Source organism: Sceloporus occidentalis, unplaced genomic scaffold (assembly GCF_023333645.1).
Source record: "Sceloporus occidentalis isolate IW3139 unplaced genomic scaffold, rSceOcc1.0.p SCAF_7, whole genome shotgun sequence".
In the NCBI taxonomy this organism is placed as follows: Eukaryota; Metazoa; Chordata; class Lepidosauria; order Squamata; family Phrynosomatidae; genus Sceloporus; species Sceloporus occidentalis.
The window spans coordinates 70,572,440-70,591,785 of NW_028316987.1; the positions used below are offsets into that span (position 1 = coordinate 70,572,440).

General features: G+C 40.5%; 1 protein-coding gene across 3 annotated transcripts in view; it reads left to right on the plus strand.

Annotated features, from left to right (window-relative positions):
* Positions 1 to 14,363: 14,363 nt before the first annotated feature.
* Positions 14,364 to 19,346, plus strand: part of LOC149309917 (metalloreductase STEAP4-like) — a 29,172-nt gene continuing 24,189 nt past the window's right edge. For 2 of the 3 annotated variants that reach the window (XM_089533273.1, XM_089533274.1), the window contains exon 1: positions 14,364 to 14,463. The gene's annotated coding sequence lies outside the window, so the exon portion shown is untranslated. Of the gene's footprint in view, positions 14,488 to 19,346 lie in introns of all 3 variants that reach the window. The other variant, XM_089533272.1, reaches the window with a different exon arrangement.

The window sequence follows — 19,346 nt, forward strand, 5'->3', positions numbered from 1 at the left end:
AATTATGTCTCTTTGAAAACAATTGTCTTGTTGTTGTTGTTTTTACCCTATGTTACTCCTTAAAAAGAGACTAAGGAGAATTATGTATATACCTGATTTAGACAGTCTAAGCATGATTTGGAAAAAGAGAACCAAAAAAAAAAAAAAAAAAAGGTATACTCAAAGTAATGTAAAAAAGTAGTTAGGCTTAGAAGATTGTAAGCAAAGGGGAATTTCATTAATTTGGTAATTGCTACTTAATATTTGTACTCATCAGTACAAATTAAGGAAGACAATAATAGGTGAAAGAAACAATTTAAAAACTTTTCTTTTAAGATTAACAAGAGATATATCATTTATTGAGTAAGTCATAGGAGGTTGGAAGAATCATAAAAATGAAGAAGGTTCATTTTCTTGTTATGTCCAGGAATAGAAGGTACAGAAACAGGTTTTATGTTATGATAACTGGAAAATGTATTGATAATGTATTTAACTTTCGCCAATACTATGTAACCTATAAAAATTACAAAAAAAAAAAAAAAAAAAAAAAACAACTTCTTCGCGGATAAAACCTCTCAGATAAGGGCTGATCTCGACGCCAGTATTTCTTCAGGATCCAGAATAGAGGTCTCCAGAGCTTCCGTGGACTCAATTGTACTGGATCATTTTGAGTCTGGGAGTACTGAAGAAGTGAACAAGATCCTTCGAAGTGTTAGGAAGACAACATGCTCTCTCGTTCCCTGTCCCTCTTGGCTAGCAGCTCAGGGGCGCGCGGCTGTAACCACTATGTTACGCCGCATAATCAATTCACCAGGGGAGCCCTGGTGGCGCAGTGGTTAAATGCCTGTACTGCAGCCATTCACTCAAGACCACAAGGTTGCGAGTTCAAGACCAGCTCAAGACCAGCAAAAAGGGCCCAAGCTTGACTCAGGCTTGCATCCTTCCGAGGTCACTAAAATGAGTACCCAGACTGTTGGGGGCTAATTAGCTTACTTGCAAATTAGCTTACTTGCTGTTCACCGCTATGATCTCTGGAATAGCGGTATATAAATAAATTAAATTAAATTAATTATCTTTTAGGGAAGGGCAATTTCCATCCAGCTTGAAATTGGCCATTGTAAAACCGCTGTTAAAAAAGCCCTCCCTAGACCCCCTGATTCAAAGTAATTATCAGCCTGTTTCGCTGCTGCCTTTTTTGGGGAAGGTGATCGAGAGGGCGGTTGCCATTCAGCTTCAATCGGTCTTGGATGATACTGATTTTCTAGACCCATTTCAAACTGGCTTCTGGGCAGGCTATGGAGTTGAGACTGCCATGGTCGCCCTGGTCGATGATCTCCATCTGGGCATGGACAGGGGTAGCGTGTCCCTGTTAGTGATCTTAGACATCTCAGCGGCTTTCAATACCATTGACCATGGTATCCTTCTGGAATGCCTGAGGGAGTTGGGTATTGGGGGCTCTGCGCTCCAGTGGTTCCGTTCCTACCTTTCAGGCAGATTCCAGATGGTGCAGCTGGGGGACGTGTGCTCCGATAAGAGGGCGCTTACATCTGGCGTCCCTCAAGGAGCCATTCTGTCCCCCATGCTATTTAACATTTACATGAAACCGCTGGGAGAGATCATCCGGAGACATGGGGTGCGGTGTTATCAGTACGCTGATGACACCCAAATATGTTTCTCTGTGTCTCCGACTGATGCAGTGACCAGGGATGGCATCTCTCCTCTAGAGACCTGTCTGGAGTCAGTAATGGGCTGGATGAAGGAAAACAGACTCGGTTTGAATCCAGAGAAAACAGAAGTGTTCGTGATAGGTTCCCCGGGCCCGGGGATGGAAATTTGTCCACCTGTCCTGAATGGAGTCACGCTCCCCCTGAAGGACTCCGTTCGCAGTCTGGGGGTGCTCCTGGACTCGTCGCTCCACCTGACATCTCAGGTGGATGTGACAGTCAGGAGCACTTGTGATCAGCTTCGGCTGATATGCCAGCTGCGGCCCTACCTGGGCCGGGGGGGGGACCTTGAAACGGTGGTACATGCTCTGGTAACATCTCGGTTGGATTTCTGTAACGCACTCTACATGGGGCAACCCTTGTACCAAACCCGGAAGCTACAATTAGTGCAGAACATGGCAGCTAGACTGGTCACTGGATGCCCCAGCACCAGCCATATAACACCTGTTCTACAAGATCTACATTGGCTGCCCATTCACTTCCGGGCGCAATACAAGGTGTTGGTTATCACCTATAAAGTCCTAAATGGCTTGGGCCCAGGGTACTTGGAGGACCGCCTCTCCCCATATAATCCACCCCGCACTCTCAGGTCGACCAGGAAGCAACTGTTGAGGGTTCCAGATACAAAATATTCTGCGACTGCACAAAGGGCATTTTCCAGCTCGGCCCCACAGCTCTGGAACTCTCTTCCCGGTGAGCTCCGCTCGGTTACCTCCCTTGACTTATTTAGGAAGAGGTTAAAAACCTTCCTCTTCCAACAGGCTTTCCCCCAGACAATGTAATACCTGCTCTCTCCCCGTTGCATCGTTGCACCTGCACTTTATGCTAGCTATTGTTGTGATTTTAATCTGTAAACTTTTTATCTTGTTTTTAATCTGTATTATTGTATTGTTCGGGTTTTTTTTATGGATACTGTTTGCAAAATTGTACATTTGTTGTACTTCTGTGTAACCCGCTTTGATCTGCAAAGGAAAAGCAGGCTATAAATAAACAGTTTATTATTTATTATTATTACACATTCACACATCAGCTGGCTTCAGGAGGCTCTTGGTTCAATGGCCATTGCCTGTTCCTCCCTTCCTCTCAGAAGGCAGCATTTGGCAGTGTGGAAATCAGACCACACAACCATGTATCGCCAGAGTTTCATGGGGGAAAGTGTGATAAGAAATGGTGCCAAACTAGTATGCTTCCATTCTTAAACTAGCACAACTGTGCCAGGACAGCCAGCTACTGTGATAATGTCCATAGGTCTCCTGGCTTACCATGGTACTCAGAAGAGAGCATAGTTGGTTATTATAGTAGGAACTTCTGTTGTGTAGAGCACAATTTTTATGCACACTAAAATAGGAGACTTAGGGCCCAAACAGACTGGCCAAAATAAAGCTGCTTCAGGCCACTTTGGAGGTATGCTGTTTAAATGATTTTGGCCTGTCTGTATAGGGCCTTAGGAAAGGAATGGGGAAGGTCACATGTTTAGAACTCATTGCATGTGTCCCATTGATGTCTTCTTGAAACTGAATGATTGGTAAGCAACTACAGTATAGGAATGTGTTGAACACACACACACAAATTATTATGCGCAAAAAATGTGCCTATGAAAAATAAAGAGCACATTTTAATGGATTTTTACTGAAGGAGCTGCATTCCAATCAAAATGAAAAACCATTCTTATTAAATTTGTGGTTCTGGTAAGGTTCTATGATGCAGTAGTTCATCTGTTGAATTAAGTAGGTGCAAGTGTTTGTGAGAGAACTATATGTCTTTGCTAGTGATGTAGGATTTAGCAGTCCATGTATTACCCTTTCTTCCATGATGCCAGTGGATGTAAAACACTACAGGTTTTATTTGGCAAGTTTAACAGTTTCATTGCAGAATATTTTCTAGATTGTTTAAAAGTAGAGTTGTAACAAATGTTTCTGTCATGTGAGCAGTCACATAATCAACAAAAGCAGAATTTTACAGCATGTTCTCTCTCAATCTCTCTCTCCCTCACCCACATTTGTGCATGCTCATGAACACACACATGGTTTACTTTACCTACAACAAATTATTTGTTTCCCTTCCTTCAGCTGTAAATAAGTAGAATCTGTGTACAAGTTCTGGAATTAACTGAACCATCAACACACTGTGGATTCAAAAGGTCTTCTGTTAACAACACGTCCCTAAAGAAAGTTACTGTCAACTAAACATCAATTATTTAATCCAATAGTAATGATCTTATGCAGTTTTTAGAAACTAATATGCACAATGTATGCATGGTTCATGTGTATTGCTGCATTGTATCATTGTGTTGTTTGTATTATATTTATATCCTGCCATTTGTAAAGTCCCAGCTTCTGTAATATAAATGCTACAACAAGTGAAAATAAAATAAAAGACCATTGAATAAAAGCAGTCAACTGATATGTTGTTGCAATGCCTACTAATTGTCCATAAAGTCCTGGGTAAACAGATAGATCTTAGCCACATCTTTCAAAAAAAATATGGTTGGCAGGGGTAATGTCTCTTTCAATGTGCGGAATCTGTATCTGTATCTGTATTTTTATCATGAACAATAATCCCTCTTCTGCATTTTAAAAACCTGTTTATTAGACACATGAGGAGGAGCATGTAGTCACTTGCCCTCTTGGTCACCAGTTCCACCACCCTCCTATAGGACAATCTAAAGTGTCTTTTCTCTCTTTGGAACTTCTCCACATAATTTGGAACCCCAGTTTTCAGATTTCTTGCTCTTGTGTGCAATGACAACAATAAGGGGTGGGCTTACACACTTCTCCTGCTCACATGTTGAGTAAATTCCTGAATAGGGCTAGGAAGTGAGGAGGATGGGAGAGAGGGAGATATGACAGAAAGTCTTCATAGGGTTCTCCATACATAAGCTAATATATGCGTGTCACAGTGATGTATTCCTCACCTATTCCTGTGCTGTGGGTTGATGCCTCCAAAGGTACTGGTATGGTGTGTAAAGTCAGAAATGGATGGTGGTGCCAAACTCACAACCCAACTTCAGCCTATCTTATTTTAACCACATCTTTACAACAACAGCTGGAATTCACCTGGGGACTTACATCTTTGTAAATGGACTTATATCTGCAGGAAACAGAATTGAGCAGTTCCGAAATATTCATATTCAACAAGGGGCTGCTGTTACATTATTACATAGGGGAGCCAACGTTGCATATTGGGACCAGTGCATAATGGAACCGATCAACACTAGTACCCAATGCAACATAGAACCCAAAGTACAATGGGACCGATGCTCATCACAATGTTGGCTAGGGACAGAGATGTGCATTAACAGAGCCCTGTGTGCATGGATACTTGTTGGTGGCCCATTATGCATTGTTGTAATTCACTGAGTTTCTTAGTGTCTCTGCTATATAGCTAAGTATGTGTAAATTTATGAACTGTAGCCCACAATCCCAGCCAGTTATCTGACAACAAGAGCTGTTTGTGAAACCAGCTGCCTCAGTGGGTGTTGGACTATCCTTCATTGAAGGTTTATAAACAGAGGTTGAATGACAACCTGTCAGGAATGCTTTTGGTATGAACTTCCTGCATTGGTAAGGGTGTTAGACTAAAAAGCCCTTGGTTTGCCTTCCAACTGTGCAGTGCTATGATTCCATAGTCCCCCATGCATCTGCCTACATGTGGAAGACTTGTGTCAGAAGGCTGCAGCTGCACACATAGCAGTGATGTGTCTCAGACCTCTCAGCATTTGGCAAAAAAATATGCAACCGATTGCTCCTACATAATACATAATGCAAATATTGCTGTCAAACAAAGGAATGAATATAGTAAGAAAACTAGCTGATGCAGCACTAATAAAATTATTATGACATTATGGCCAATAGCAGCAAAGCAGTTTAACATAAAAATTTATGGAATGCTCTCCTCAGTCCACCAAATTGCATGTGCATATATTGATGCCATTTTAGTTTCCATAGATGCATTTGGTGGAATAGAAACCAGAGACAGACCTAAGGGGTTCTCGTACAGGGAAGAGTGACGGGAGCATAGTGGGATGCCCCTGTCACTATTGCACTAGTGCGCTAAGATTATCAGATGATGTCCTGTGATGCCATCTCATCCCAATAATCAGATATTCTCCTTTTCCAGCACAGTTCACTTTGAGATTTATCCTCCTGCCTGGAGAATCATTAGATTAGGTGGCTCTAAAAGAAGGATTAGACAATCTAAGGAGGCTTTGTCTATCAAATGGTATTGGCTGTGATGGAAATTTCGATTTCAGGAGCCTGAGCACAGTTTGGAAAAATTACAGTGGCCATGCTGGCTGGAGGATTTTGGGAACGGCAATCTTTGAGTACTATGTAGCAGAGTATTTCCAACAGCAGTAGTATGGCACTGCATTCAGTGCAAGAAAGAAACAAAGAAGTTCAAAATTGTGTCAGCAGAGAAGGCAGTTATATACAACTGTACATCTTTTAGGAAATGGTGTCAGTCAGCACTCAGTGTAACAACAGGAAGTGTACTTTAGCCAAATTAGAAGGCATAGCATTTAGAGATATAAGTAGTAAGCTTTGGAAATATAATTGCTGAATGTTTCCAGTAAAATTTGTTTCAACAGCAATATCTGAAGTACCACCCTGTCTGAGGTCTGAATTATTAACTGTTTCAACACTTACATGCACTACTGACCTCACATGTCTCATTTTATCATCAAAAGTTTTAAAAAGAAAAGAAACCACTGATATGAGCTGCAATAGTATCCCCAGAGTAGCCTTAAATGAAGGTACAAATGCATATTATTTATATTCCTGTGGACCTTTTTCCTGGGGTTTTTCTTTCTTCGCTTTCACTCCTCACTCAAAATGCAAGTATTGAAACAAAATGTTTTCTAAGCCATTGCCACAAATGAAAATAAGCATTGCAGAATCAATAGGAATGAACTAGGATCAAAAAGCTTGAGCTACAGCTAAGCCAAAATTTCTCAATATACATTTTCTGAGGAAAATTTCTGAGATTTTTTTTCTTTTACATCCGGGGGGGGGGGGGATATTCACCAATATTTTGGCCATTGCAAAAATTCTTCTGAGGCTGAGAGCATGTGACTTGCCCAAGTCCACCTAATGGGCTTGATGGCCAGTCAGGGAATCAAACCCTGGTCTCCAGAGTTATAGTCCAACACTCAAACCACTACTGAAGGAAAATTTCCTTGAGAGGACACAGTTCTCATTAGGGGTGGCAATGTCTTCATCTGGCCCATTCCCTTTACCAGAGTGGAAGCCAGTTTGCCAGCACAGTTTCTGCTTTTACACTTGCAGCAGCAGTAGCAACAAGAAATACAAAGTCCTTAAGAAAAAAAAGAGTGAAGCTATGCTACCTTCTGCCATGATTAATAGTGAGCCCTCCCTCAAGAAACGGTTGGATTTTTTTTCATCTCCCTGGAGGTGGAAATCATTGCAATGGTTCCACACAATTTCTTTTCTCAAATATAGCACAAAGAATTTTGAGAGGCATTGGCTTTAACTTTTTCTTATGCTTATTTGACTTTTTATTTATTTATTTAAACCCTTCATTTTCACAGGTTAACGTTAATTTTGTTTTCTTTTTTCACAAAAAATACTTTCAGAAAAGCTTGATTCTACATGTGATGTTTTCCAAAGAAGAGCAGGCAAGCTGGCTGGCTGGCTGGCTGGCTTTCTTTCTTTCTTTCTTTCTTTCTTTCTTGGATTAGTCTCTTGGTAAGCTTTTAGCTCATTACCAGATGTTCCTAGAAACAAATCTGTTACAGGAAATGAAATAAAAAGCAATGAGTCCATGTCTTAGAGAGGTCAGAAATACCCAAGACAGAAACATATTGTGTTGGACATAAATTTCACATCTTTATTATAACTCTTCAGCCTGTTTTCCGGGTTTTCTGTTAAGATGTAATGCTTAAATTTGTAATGAAATGTAATGTCTTGGTAAATATCTACAATAGATGCAGAACTATTCAACTAGGGCTGCATTTGCACTGCACAATTAATGCAGTCTAACTTTGGCCTGGTACATACCACCAATAAACACCATGCTGGTGCCGTATTAGGGTTAGGGACACCGCCATTATAGTGTGGCGGCACCATAATAGTGGTCTCCCATCCATAAGGGTGCCACCATTGTGATGTAAGCGGTGCATGGCATCTGCACATCGCTGTGCACCACTTACATCACGAGCGTGCCAGTGGCGCACTCGCAACATCACTGCGATGCCATAAAAAGAACCCGGAAATACCAGGTTCTTTTTACTCCGCAGTGACAGCACACCATTTGGGGGCTGTGCCGTCCTTGTGGAGGAAAAACGGCTGCCGGCAGGCCACCGTTTCTCGGCAGTCTGTCCTGGGCCATTGTATTATTATTATTATTATTATTATTATTATTATTATTAAGCTTTATTTATATAGTGCTGTAAATTTACACAGCACTGTACATACAATCTTTTTAATTAGATGGTTCCTTGCCATCATGGCTCTATAGGATGGCTCCATGGGATTTGTAGTTTGTTGTAGCACCAGAGCTCTCCGTCAGAGAAGGATAAATATCTCACAAAACTATAAATCACAGATTTCCATACTATTGATCTGTGGTAGTTAAACCGGTGTTAAACTGCATTATTTCTGCAGTATGGCAGCAGTCTAGAATACAGGTTTGTCAGCTATATTCATGAGAAGATTAGTAATAGCAATAGGAATTACAGTGGAACCTTATTATACGCGAGGGATCCGTTCCGGATCCCTCTGCGTATAAAAAAATCCACCTATGCTCGAGCCCCATTTTTTCCAATGGGGCTTGTGCGCGGCGGCTCAGTGGCGCAGCTGCGCACGAGGCGCAACGGGTGCGCACTCCCATTCAATTGAATGGGACGCGCCGCCCCTTCCGCCCCGCGCGCGCCGGCGGCTTTGAGCGCCTATGCTCAAAGCCGCCTATAAAAAGGCAGCGTATGAGGAGGCTCCACTGTATATTTCTATACACTGCTTATCCATACACTTATGCACTCCCTAAATGGTTTACAATGTGTAAGCTAATTGCCCCCAAACAAGCTGGGTACTTATTTTAGCAAGTTTGCCCTCTAAAATTGTTATAGGAGAGGCAATGACTTCATTCCCCCATAGCACTTTTTGAGTGGGGTTCACATGACCCACCCTGTGACCGATCACTAGACCCCTGGTATAGTGTCCACGTGGTCAGTTGTCCTCAAGTAATAACTCATTTCATCTTATGCTAAAGAGTGAAATCAGAGGCTTATTTGTGCATGGACAAAAGCAGTATTATCTCTCCTGTATAGAGTCCACAGTTGCATAATAAAATGTAAATGGCGCATCCTGGTCAACAAGGAACACAGCTTGAAACTTTCTGGAATGTTCTTCTGGTGTAAACAAAGCTTAATCTCAAGATAACTACCCAAAACAACTATGAATTTTGATTGTACAAATAAGCTCTAAGACGCACTGTTCTATCTCTGATCTCTCATAAACAGTTTGACACCATCTTTTTCCCATAACAACGACAACCTTTATTCAGTTTCCCAGTCCTTTCTTTGGAACAGAGTCATGAATGACCTCTATTGCCCGCTCCAGGATCCTGAAAGAATGCACTCCTAGATAATTCTGTAATTATATTCATGGGGAGCTGAGGTCAGGTTTGAAGACATTTAGGCTTCAGATATTTTATGGCCTGAGAAAGAACAGCCAAAAGTGCTCCTTACTCTCTGAGGTCTTTACTCATAGACCAAAATTCAATTGTTAATCCAACTAAACAAAAAAAAATCAATTTAGTCCAGTGGTCCCCAAACTGTGCTTTTTAAGGGATTTTGGAGTTCAGCTCCCAGAATCTCAGGCTATTGGCCAACATGGCTGAGGCTTCTAGGAGCTGAAGTCCAAAATCTCTTTCTTAAAGGGCACAGTTTGGGGACCACTGAGTCAATGAAAGTTACATAGGTGTTGACTTACCAAGCTTCCACTGATGACATCATCATAATTACCATCATAATTGTCAGCCCAGGGTGCCCACTCCTGACCACCTCTGTACCAGAATGCAGTCCGCATGAGAGTGTAATAGTTCGCATTTTCCAACCTGGAGTGAAGCAAACAGATGTTTTTTGCTCTGGTATTTAGCCCTAGAGCATGGTTTGGTTCTGTTTTTCTCCTATTTTGGCCATGTGCATCATCTGAACAGGTAGATTTTATACTATGGCAGTGTCATTTCTTTTAGCCCATGCGGATAGCCGTTAAATCTTGACAGAAAGTTTACGTAGGCAAAGATGTTCAACTCAAAATATAGCCCATAAGAAACATGAAGATTTACTAGCCTAAAAGACTTATTCCAATTTACAGAACAGCATACCCGCCAATATTTCACAAAAACAAAGTAGGACATGTGTGGCTAAGCAAATTCAGAGTGTGGTGAAGATAGCATGAGTTATAAATGAAGAAGAGCACAGAAGCTAGGAGAGGCTGCAGCATTTCGCGTTTGCCTGAGCCTACTGGGAAGGGTATTACTGGCACCTCTTCCCCCCCCCCCCCCCCCAGCCTGTTGAATTACTTACGTGCAAACTACTTTTGCACTTTGAATTCACTTTGCAGCAGTTGAAGTAACCTGAGGACAATGGGACAAAGTGAGAGGAAGAGAAACAAACTGGGACATTTTTAATGTAGTTTGAGAAACGAGACATCAGAGGATTAATCAGGATTGTCCCCACTAAAATGGGACAGTTGGATATCAAGAGACAGAGAATGCCAAGATTTATACCTACATGTAGTCACAATAATCTTAGGATATAGATAAGCCCTACAGACAGAAGAAGTGTGAAAAGGAAGGAAGGAAGGAAGGAAGGAAGGAAGGAAGGAAGGAAGGACAGGACAGGACAGGGGAGGGGAGGGGAGGGGAGGGGAGGGACAGAATGGGACGGGACGGGAAAGGAAAGGAAAGGAAAAGTCTGGTATTCACTGATCACAGGGTGGCAGTCTGGTGCCACCAAGCTGCATTGCCAGCCAGGGAAGGACAGTGTGAATATGCTGGTGGAGCTTTGTGTTCTGCCAGTGGTACTGTTGGGTCTCAGCCATTTAATTTAAAGTTTTTAAAAACAAACACCAAATGGCAGGAAAAAATATTTTCTAATGAAAAGACAGATAAAAAGTAGATTTCAAACACCCTTTAAGAAACCATCACAGAAGGAGCCAACTCTGAGGAGGGGATTCCAATGGACCAAAGCCACACCTGAGACAACTAGGTCTCTAGAGCCCACCACCAGCCCCACCAAACTTAATAGTGGGCCAGTAGCTCTTGTACGCTGGGTTGGTGCTCCTTCAGTAACTCTAGTGGAAATCTTTCTGAGATTTGACTGAGAAAGAAAACACCCCTAGATTACTTCATTGTTAATTCACAGATAATGGGTGCCCACTAAGGCTGGTCATCAATTCACAAAATTCAGGTCATATAGTATATAGACTGCTAAACTTTCACTGGCTTACTAGTAAGACTTTTATAATAAAGTCACAGTAGAGCTTAGGCAGAAATGTACCTTCAGGTAAACATCCATTTCAGCATAAGTTTTAATTCTTGGTGAATAACTTTGCTGTCTTGACCATATTCTAATGTTGCCGATCCACAATGATAGGGGTATCATGGAGAATGCAGACCACACCAGGTGAGACTCTAAGTGGGAGTGACACCACTGCTCCCCAAACATCTACCTTTTGGCAGAAAGAGGCTATGACATTTCCCTGTGTTCCTTTAAAATGCTGAAGAGATGTATGGGTGGGCTGAGGCTCAGTGAGAAGAGAAATAAGGGACCCCAGATTTTTTAAAAAAAAAAATATTAAATTTAAAAATGTAAAAAAATGTTTAATTAAAATATTACTTTAAAATTTTCTTTAAAAGCATCACACAGTACCAAGTTTTCACTTCACCCATGGTGTCACCCCCACATTGACTTCATCCCATACCACACCATACAGAATCCTTAGTAGTAATGTTTTTGTATTATTGTTACTCATAAATTGTAATTCTCATACATCATTGAATATAATGATAACAGTTGTGATATAAATAAATAGTTGTACTATAAAACATGAAACTATGTACATGTAAATACATTTAGGCTGTGCATATGATATTGTAATTTAAAAGTATACTGTGCCCTTCCCTTACATGGGGGATCTGTTCTGGACAACTCCCTCCCACCCCCTGGTGTAATGGAAATACCATGTATGGTGAGCCCCATTGAAAACAATGGGGCTCATGGCTGCGGTGCAGTGCAGCACACACACCATTGCCTCTTCCAGCGCGTGGCTTTCAGTGTATGCTGAAAGCCACATATGCCTGTGTATGACACAGGCACACTGTATAATTTTAATTTTGTTAGTTATTTATATCACAACTATTATCATTATATTCAACGATGTACAAGAATTACAATTTATGAGTAACAATAGTACAAAAAACATTACTAAGGATTCTGTATGGTGTGGTATGGGATAAGGTCAATGCGGGGTTGACACCATGGGTTACAGCACTGGTTAACGTCAGCCCTAGTGCTGCACATCGGTCCTGATTTTCTTTGTGAAAAGTTGGAGAGTTTTGCTAAATTGTTAAATGTTAAGTTAATGCATAGGTAACTCCTACGGATTGAGCAGCCTACTTTCATGGGAATTAACAATAGGATTCAGGCTAGGGACAGTCTATATCCACACTGAGTTTTGCAGGATGAGGCTGCAGCCTTATATAAGCCTCATCTTTTTATTTATTTTCAGTTAGTTCAGTTGTATTGAAGTTTTACAGTAACCTAACCATTCAAACCATAAATCTCTCAATGCCTAAATGACATTTTGGAACTATTTTAAAGATTTGTTTTTATTATAAAATGTTTTTCTTTTAGAGCTTCAAACTTTAATCAGTACATGATTAACAAAAGCTTTAGTAGATTCATCAGAGGGCATAAATTTTAATTAGTGATGGTAAATATGAATTCATGAGGCTACAAGAAAAGCACATTAAGTTTCTGAGGTTATTTTATATTTGCTATATTAGTATATTAGCAAATAAAAAGGAAATATGGAAGGTAGCCTCTTTTGCTAAAACTGATGGGTAGGTTTTGTTAATTAAAAAGCGTAAACAGTCTTACACTTCTTTTTAATACATCAAAAATATCTGCATTGATGTTTTGGTAATATACATTTAATTGTCATTAATTAATCAGTTAGCAGACAGGCAATTAATCAACTACTATAGCACTGTACAATATAAATAGCCTTCAGTGAGCTAGAAAAATTAGGGCAGAGATTGTATCTGCATGAACAGATAATTGCTCAGCTAGCCTTCTTTTTAAAAGAAAATGAAAAAAGAAATAGGAGATCCAAAGCTTAAAATGATTTTTAAGGTCAGTTTTTCTTTAAAGATTATGATTTCCTTTCTCCTGCTTAGGGATGCATATCCATTGCTTTGACCTTCCTCTTCCATTGCTTTTCAGTGGTGATCATCTATATTTCAGGAAAGCAGTGGGTAGAACCATCCAGAAGATCAGAAGGTAAGAAGATTCTACCTTCTAAGTCAGGCTATTGGTCTGCCAAGCTCAGTACTTTATGGTCACAAAGAATGACTCATTCTGGTGCAGATCAGGAACTTCAGACCCCATACCCTGACTAAATTTGGCCCCAAAAGTTTGACTTATATGTGAGGTCTACTTATAGTCGAGTATATATAGTATACTTTTTAAATGAAATGAAATTTATGGGGTTGGCACAAGTCAACAGGTGACTAGAAGGCACATATTTTTAATACCGTATGATAACTGTATATGACTTTTTTAAAAACAGCAGTTGTCCCTATGCCATGAATACAGATGGCCCTCCGGAACCACGGATTCAAGCATCCATAGCTTGAAAATATTCAAAAAATATACAATTTCCAAAAAGCAAACTTTGATTTTGCCACTTCATATAAGAGACACCTTTTTCTTGCACCACTGTATATAATGGAATTGGAGCATCCACAGATTTTGGTATCTGTGGGGGTAGGGGTCCTGGAACCAAACTCCATTGAATAGCAAGAGCCCACTGTACTATAGTAAAAGCCTACTTGTTATTTATAACCAGGGGAACTCAGGTTCAAAGTCACAAAGTTGATTGGAGAAGGATCTTGCCACTCTATCTTTTCAGCTAACCTGCCTTACTAGATTGTTGTGAGAAAAAATGAGAGTGGGGAGCTTTTTATTCCCCCCCTTCCTGAGATTCTCAGAGAAAGAAGCTGATCTTGAAAATATCATTCAATAAATAATGAACAAACTCTGCAAGAAATTATAGATTGAAATCTAAAATACAGGCAGGGATTGTTCTTGTAGCCGCCAGCCACATCACTGCATTGGAAAATAAAGAGCAGGGCAGATAGAACAAGGAGTTGGCAAGGAACCAGGAGGCTGGTGCCTGCCAACATGCAAGTGTAAGCAGCCAGGGTTGAACCTCACCCAGTCAAATACTAAGACAGGGATTTTCCCTATGGGTCTTGTTCAGAAATTGTGTCTCTGGTCTCAAGCATACACACACATACACAGCCTTGTGCAATTTTAGATCTTCCTCATTTCCCTCCTCCTTTTTTTGCCTCTGCTGTCCAGCTGATAAATGTCCAGGAGTAAGCAAGTTCTTCCCCACTCTGTCCTGAGCAAAAAGAGAGCTTCTGTAATTCCTCCAGGCAGATGCCGTTGAAGCTGGTGTAGCCTTGCTCAGGTACTGAGAAGGAAGGGGGGAACCATTGACGTGTATGCAAGGTAAGTTTCAGCTACAAAAAAAAGGTTGGTGGAAGTTTGATATATTTCCCAGAATGTCTCCGTTGGCGCTTTTAAGTTGAATGTGTACTTTTAGAAACAGGCACTTTTTCCAAGTTAGTCTGTTCTGTGCCAGCAGGATAGGAAACCACAACTATAAATTCATTTCAGCTTTCCTTCCACTGGTAGAAATGTAAAGAGAGAAAGGAATTCCACCTTTTTGGTAGTATCACAAAAACTGAAATGGCAGATTTTGAAAATCTGCAAAAGGCAGGTAGAAGGAGACATGATGGGCTAGAATCAAAATCATAGAGAGGAATGCCTCAACAAGCAAGAGGCTTATGGAACATTTAGACTCACAAATCAATTATGGCATAAGCTTTTGTGAGCTTGAGGCTACTCCATTGAAGGTATACAGTCTACTTCAAATGGGAAAAATCTAGCTCCAGGGATGGAGAAGCAGTATAGCAATAGGAAAGTTGCAATGGGAGGAAGTATGAGCACTCAAGTTCACCATGCCATTTCTCTCTCTCTCTCTCTCTCTCTCTCTCTCACACACACACACACACACACACAGAGCATCTTCTCCTTTTTTCAAAAGGGCAGCCTTAGCTAAACGGCCCATGCAGCTGCATGCAATGTCTTCTTTAGAAACAAGGGAATATGGTTCTCTTTACCAATGAGTAAACTGAGACAGATACTGGAGAGTCACTTATTCCAAAATTTGATACTGGATTTGTAATGCATTCAACATGTATCTCACAGGTGTCTAATGCAAAGATATTCCACTTAAATTGTAAAAAAAATGTGATGTGATGTACCATGGATGAAAAGTATTATTTATTATCATAGTCACTATAAGAGGGGTCAGCTTTACAGGGAAGTTCAGATGTCCTTTCCTTCTCTTCAGAACAGAATATTCCCCCCAAAATGTCAGTTGACAAATTATCTTTGCATAGAGGAACATCCCCTTCTCCCATTAACCCCTTCATGTAATAACAAAATGTATGGATGGAAGGGAATTAGGATAACCTGAACAGCCTATACCTTTGGCCTAAATCCTGTTGTTAGTCCTGAGTAGAATAGACCCATTGATTTACCTATGTGTTCACCCACCATTCAACAATAGACTTAACAGGTTTACTCTAGCTAGGAATAACTGATGGGAATGAGATGCTAGCTCTTATGTGTTCATCCAGTCCATGGGGAGTTATCTGTGCAGACACAGGCACATGCCAATTTTGTATGCCTTCCCAGCAGCCTAATTTTATGCATATTTACTCATGTTGGTTGTTTTTGTGCTGAACTGGTTTGCTCCCAAAGAAGTGGGCGTAGGGATTGGACAGTAGCCCAAATCAACAATAACTACGATTCAAAGACAGCTGTGTTAGACAGCAGATAGATAGATAAACAGGCAGACAGACAGGAATCCTGCAGCACCTTTGAGATTAACTGAGAAAGGGATATTTCAAGCATGAGGTTTTGTGGATTTCATCACATTTGATGTCCACAAAAGCTTATGCTAGGATTTTTTTTCTCAAAGGTATTTGTTTTTGTTTTTTCAATTAAACAAGCCAACATGGGCACAGAAGCAGAAGAGGAGGCACTAGTTAGCTGATACAAATGTGATGGAATGACCAGGAAAGGGGACTCCCCATTCATCTCATTTTTGTTTTGCTTTGTTTTGTTTTTTAGAAAAATCTAAAACAATAAATAAGATCCCCATGGAAGAATGTTGCAGTAAATACTAAAAATACTGGAAAATTTCTGATCACGAAAATGCTTTTTTAAAACTCACACACACACTACCACCTTGTCAAAATCATATGCTTTCTTTCGCCCTAAGGATTCAACTATCTTTTATGTGGTTCCTTACATTCACATGCCCAAGTTCTAGGGAGAAAAAAGATGGCCCAAGAGGTGATAAACTTGTGGCCAAGGATTGCAAAAGATTTTTTTAATCTACAACTCCTGGAATCCCCAATATGGACATTGTATTCCTGCCCCGCCCCCCCCCCCCCGCCCCCCAAAAAACTTTTCCAAGCTCTGTCATATACTGATCAATGCCAGTGCCTCATGCTGGCATAAGAGATCATTGTATTGTCATCCTGGGGTGAATCTGCATTGTCTTGTACAACTCAAGCCATCTGATAACATTTTAATGGTCATGGCTTCACCCTGTAGAATTCTTGGATTATATTTTGGTGTTTAGTTTGATAGTTTAGTTTGGTGTGGGAGTGAACATCCAGAGAATTCTAACCACCTCACTGAACTACCAATTCCAGAATGCCTTAGGAAGGAGTCATGGCACTTAAAGTGGGGTGGAAGTGCTATCATTATGTAGTATGGAAATATACCTACACAGCTGCTGATCTCAGCAGCCACCAGCTCTAATGCCTTTATCTGATATCTAGTAGGAGGATGCAGGGTGGTCAGGACTATCTCAAGTCATCAACTGGCAATGCCAAGCAAATGGTGTGGGCTACTGCCCTACCTCACAAGCCATGGCAGTCAGATAGATTAGAGGTAGAAAGAGGTCAAACTGATGTGGAGGGAAGTGGCACCACTTTATAACCTACATTGAACAAAGGAGTTTATCATGCGAAGTTTATCCCGTGCAGAAATGGGGTTTAAATCAGGAAAATCCCACAAAAACTGGGTCTTTGTCAGACGATGCTGGGGGGGCATCCCACACAGAACAAATACTGCAAAAATGGGATCATTTTCAGTCGACATCGGGGGCACTGAGCATTAGTTTGACATTAACCCGCACAGAAAGTGAACATAATTGGCCGCTTTTTACTTTGGGGATTTTCCCGTTGTGTCTGATGTGTCTGAAAATGATCCCATTTTTGTGGGATTTTTCCAGGAATTAAATTCCATTTTCCCATAGAATTTGAGCACTTAGCCTCCCGTGTGATAATCTATAAAGTAGTGGGGGGGGGTGTTAATGCATATAAAAATGTTTCTACCACTTGGCAAGGAAATATTTCAATAATTGCAAATGCATGAGATTTAATTATTTTCCTTATAGTTGTTTCATATCATCAATCCTGATGAGGCTTACCACTGTTGAAAATATTCCACCTCTACTCTGAAAAATCTCATATTTGAAAAATCCCATATCCCTTGTAAACCTCCAACCTGTCAAAAAAATGTCCATGGGTACATTTTTTCAGACTATTTTCATTTTCAAAAATCATATAATTTTTTTTAGAAACTATAGGCTGTGCCATTATTTTTAAGAAGGGAAAACAAAGGGATGACCTTCCAGGCTCCTAGGTTGATAAAGGGTGATTTAGAGTAGTCTGAAACAATAACAAAGCCAGCATTCCAGTTGCATGCAAAAATATTTGGATGGAATCTCAAGGAACATTCTGTATTGTCCTATTGTATGCTTAAAAATACTTAATAAATCAATAGAGCACCAGACCAGAGACATTTTTGTAAAAGTACTTCTCCATGGTTAAGTGGATTTTCAAGATCTTGATTCTTTGGAAGATATATGATGCACTTTTCTGGTCAGAGCACTGAAATAATCAGTGATTTCTGTGAAGTTGGATGGTATTATTTCTAAGTGTGAGGCTTAAATTGAGCCCCTCTTGTACTATATATGTAAATAATTGCTTTTGTCTGAGAGAAAGCAGAGGAGAGGTATTTGTCATTCCAATGATCTTTCTAGCTAAGAAACATTTTACTTTCGCATTACAATTCCCATTGAAATAAGACTGCCTTAACCTAGTGGCTAAAAACACCTGTGGTTACACCCTAGTGAAGCTATGCAGAGACACACATACAATTATGTTGGATTCCTATGAATCATGTGATAAAATGATAAAGGCCACACTTTTATGAAGAAAGTTGTGGGTTTAATTGCTGACATTGTTAGTTTAGAAAGCTAGAAGGGCTGGAAAAGCAAAGGCAGACACCATAGCAAGAATGTCTACTGTGCACACTTTAATGGTATGATAACTGTTAAGACATTGGCTACATTCACACTGCAGAAATAATCCAGTTTGACACCACTTTGATGGTCATGGAATTCAATGCTATGGAATTCTGGAAATTGTAGTTTGTTGTGGCACCAGAACTCTCTGACAGAGAAGGTTAGATGTCTCACAAAACTACAGTTCCCAGAATTCCATAGCATTGAGCCATGGAAGTTAAAGTAGTGTCAAACTGGATTATGTCTGCAGTGCACATGCAACCATTCATGCTTCAGCTTTAACTCTTATGTGTCCAGTCTACAGAAGCCTAGGATTCTGTTTGCTGAGATATTTAAAAATCTAAATTTTTAAATTCCTATAGTTAAGGGACTGCACTAGATCAGGAGTTCTCATGCTCCAGTCTTTTGGTTGTTTTGGACTTTAACTCCCAAAAACTCCAGTCAGTTTAGCCAGCAGTCAGGGACAGTGGGAGCTGAAATCCATAACATTTGGAGGACTGAAGTTTGGGAACCATGCTGCTGGAACTCTCAAACAGAAAACTACCTCACCACACCACAAATTCTAGGGTTCCAAGGATGGAGAAGCCATAACATTTAAATTAGTGTAAATATACTCTAAGACCTTAGAAAGCTGTTATTGGCTTGAACAGAAGGAGGTTAAATGGACCAGACTCAACTGGAGGTCATGCCTTTCTCAACCTTCTCCTAGCAAATTTTCCAAGGTAACAAACACAGAAGGAAAATTTGGGGGGTCTTGAGGAGCTTTAGATGGAGTTCTATAATTGTCCTGCCCTAACTTTGTTGACTGACATCCTGCATCATCAGACAGAGCTATGATGATGAACCTCCATCATCACGGCTATGGCTGCCAGTGCCACCCCCCCCCTCCCAAAGCCTACCTCTTAAACCAGGCAGCACCCCCAAATGAAGGGGTTTTGAG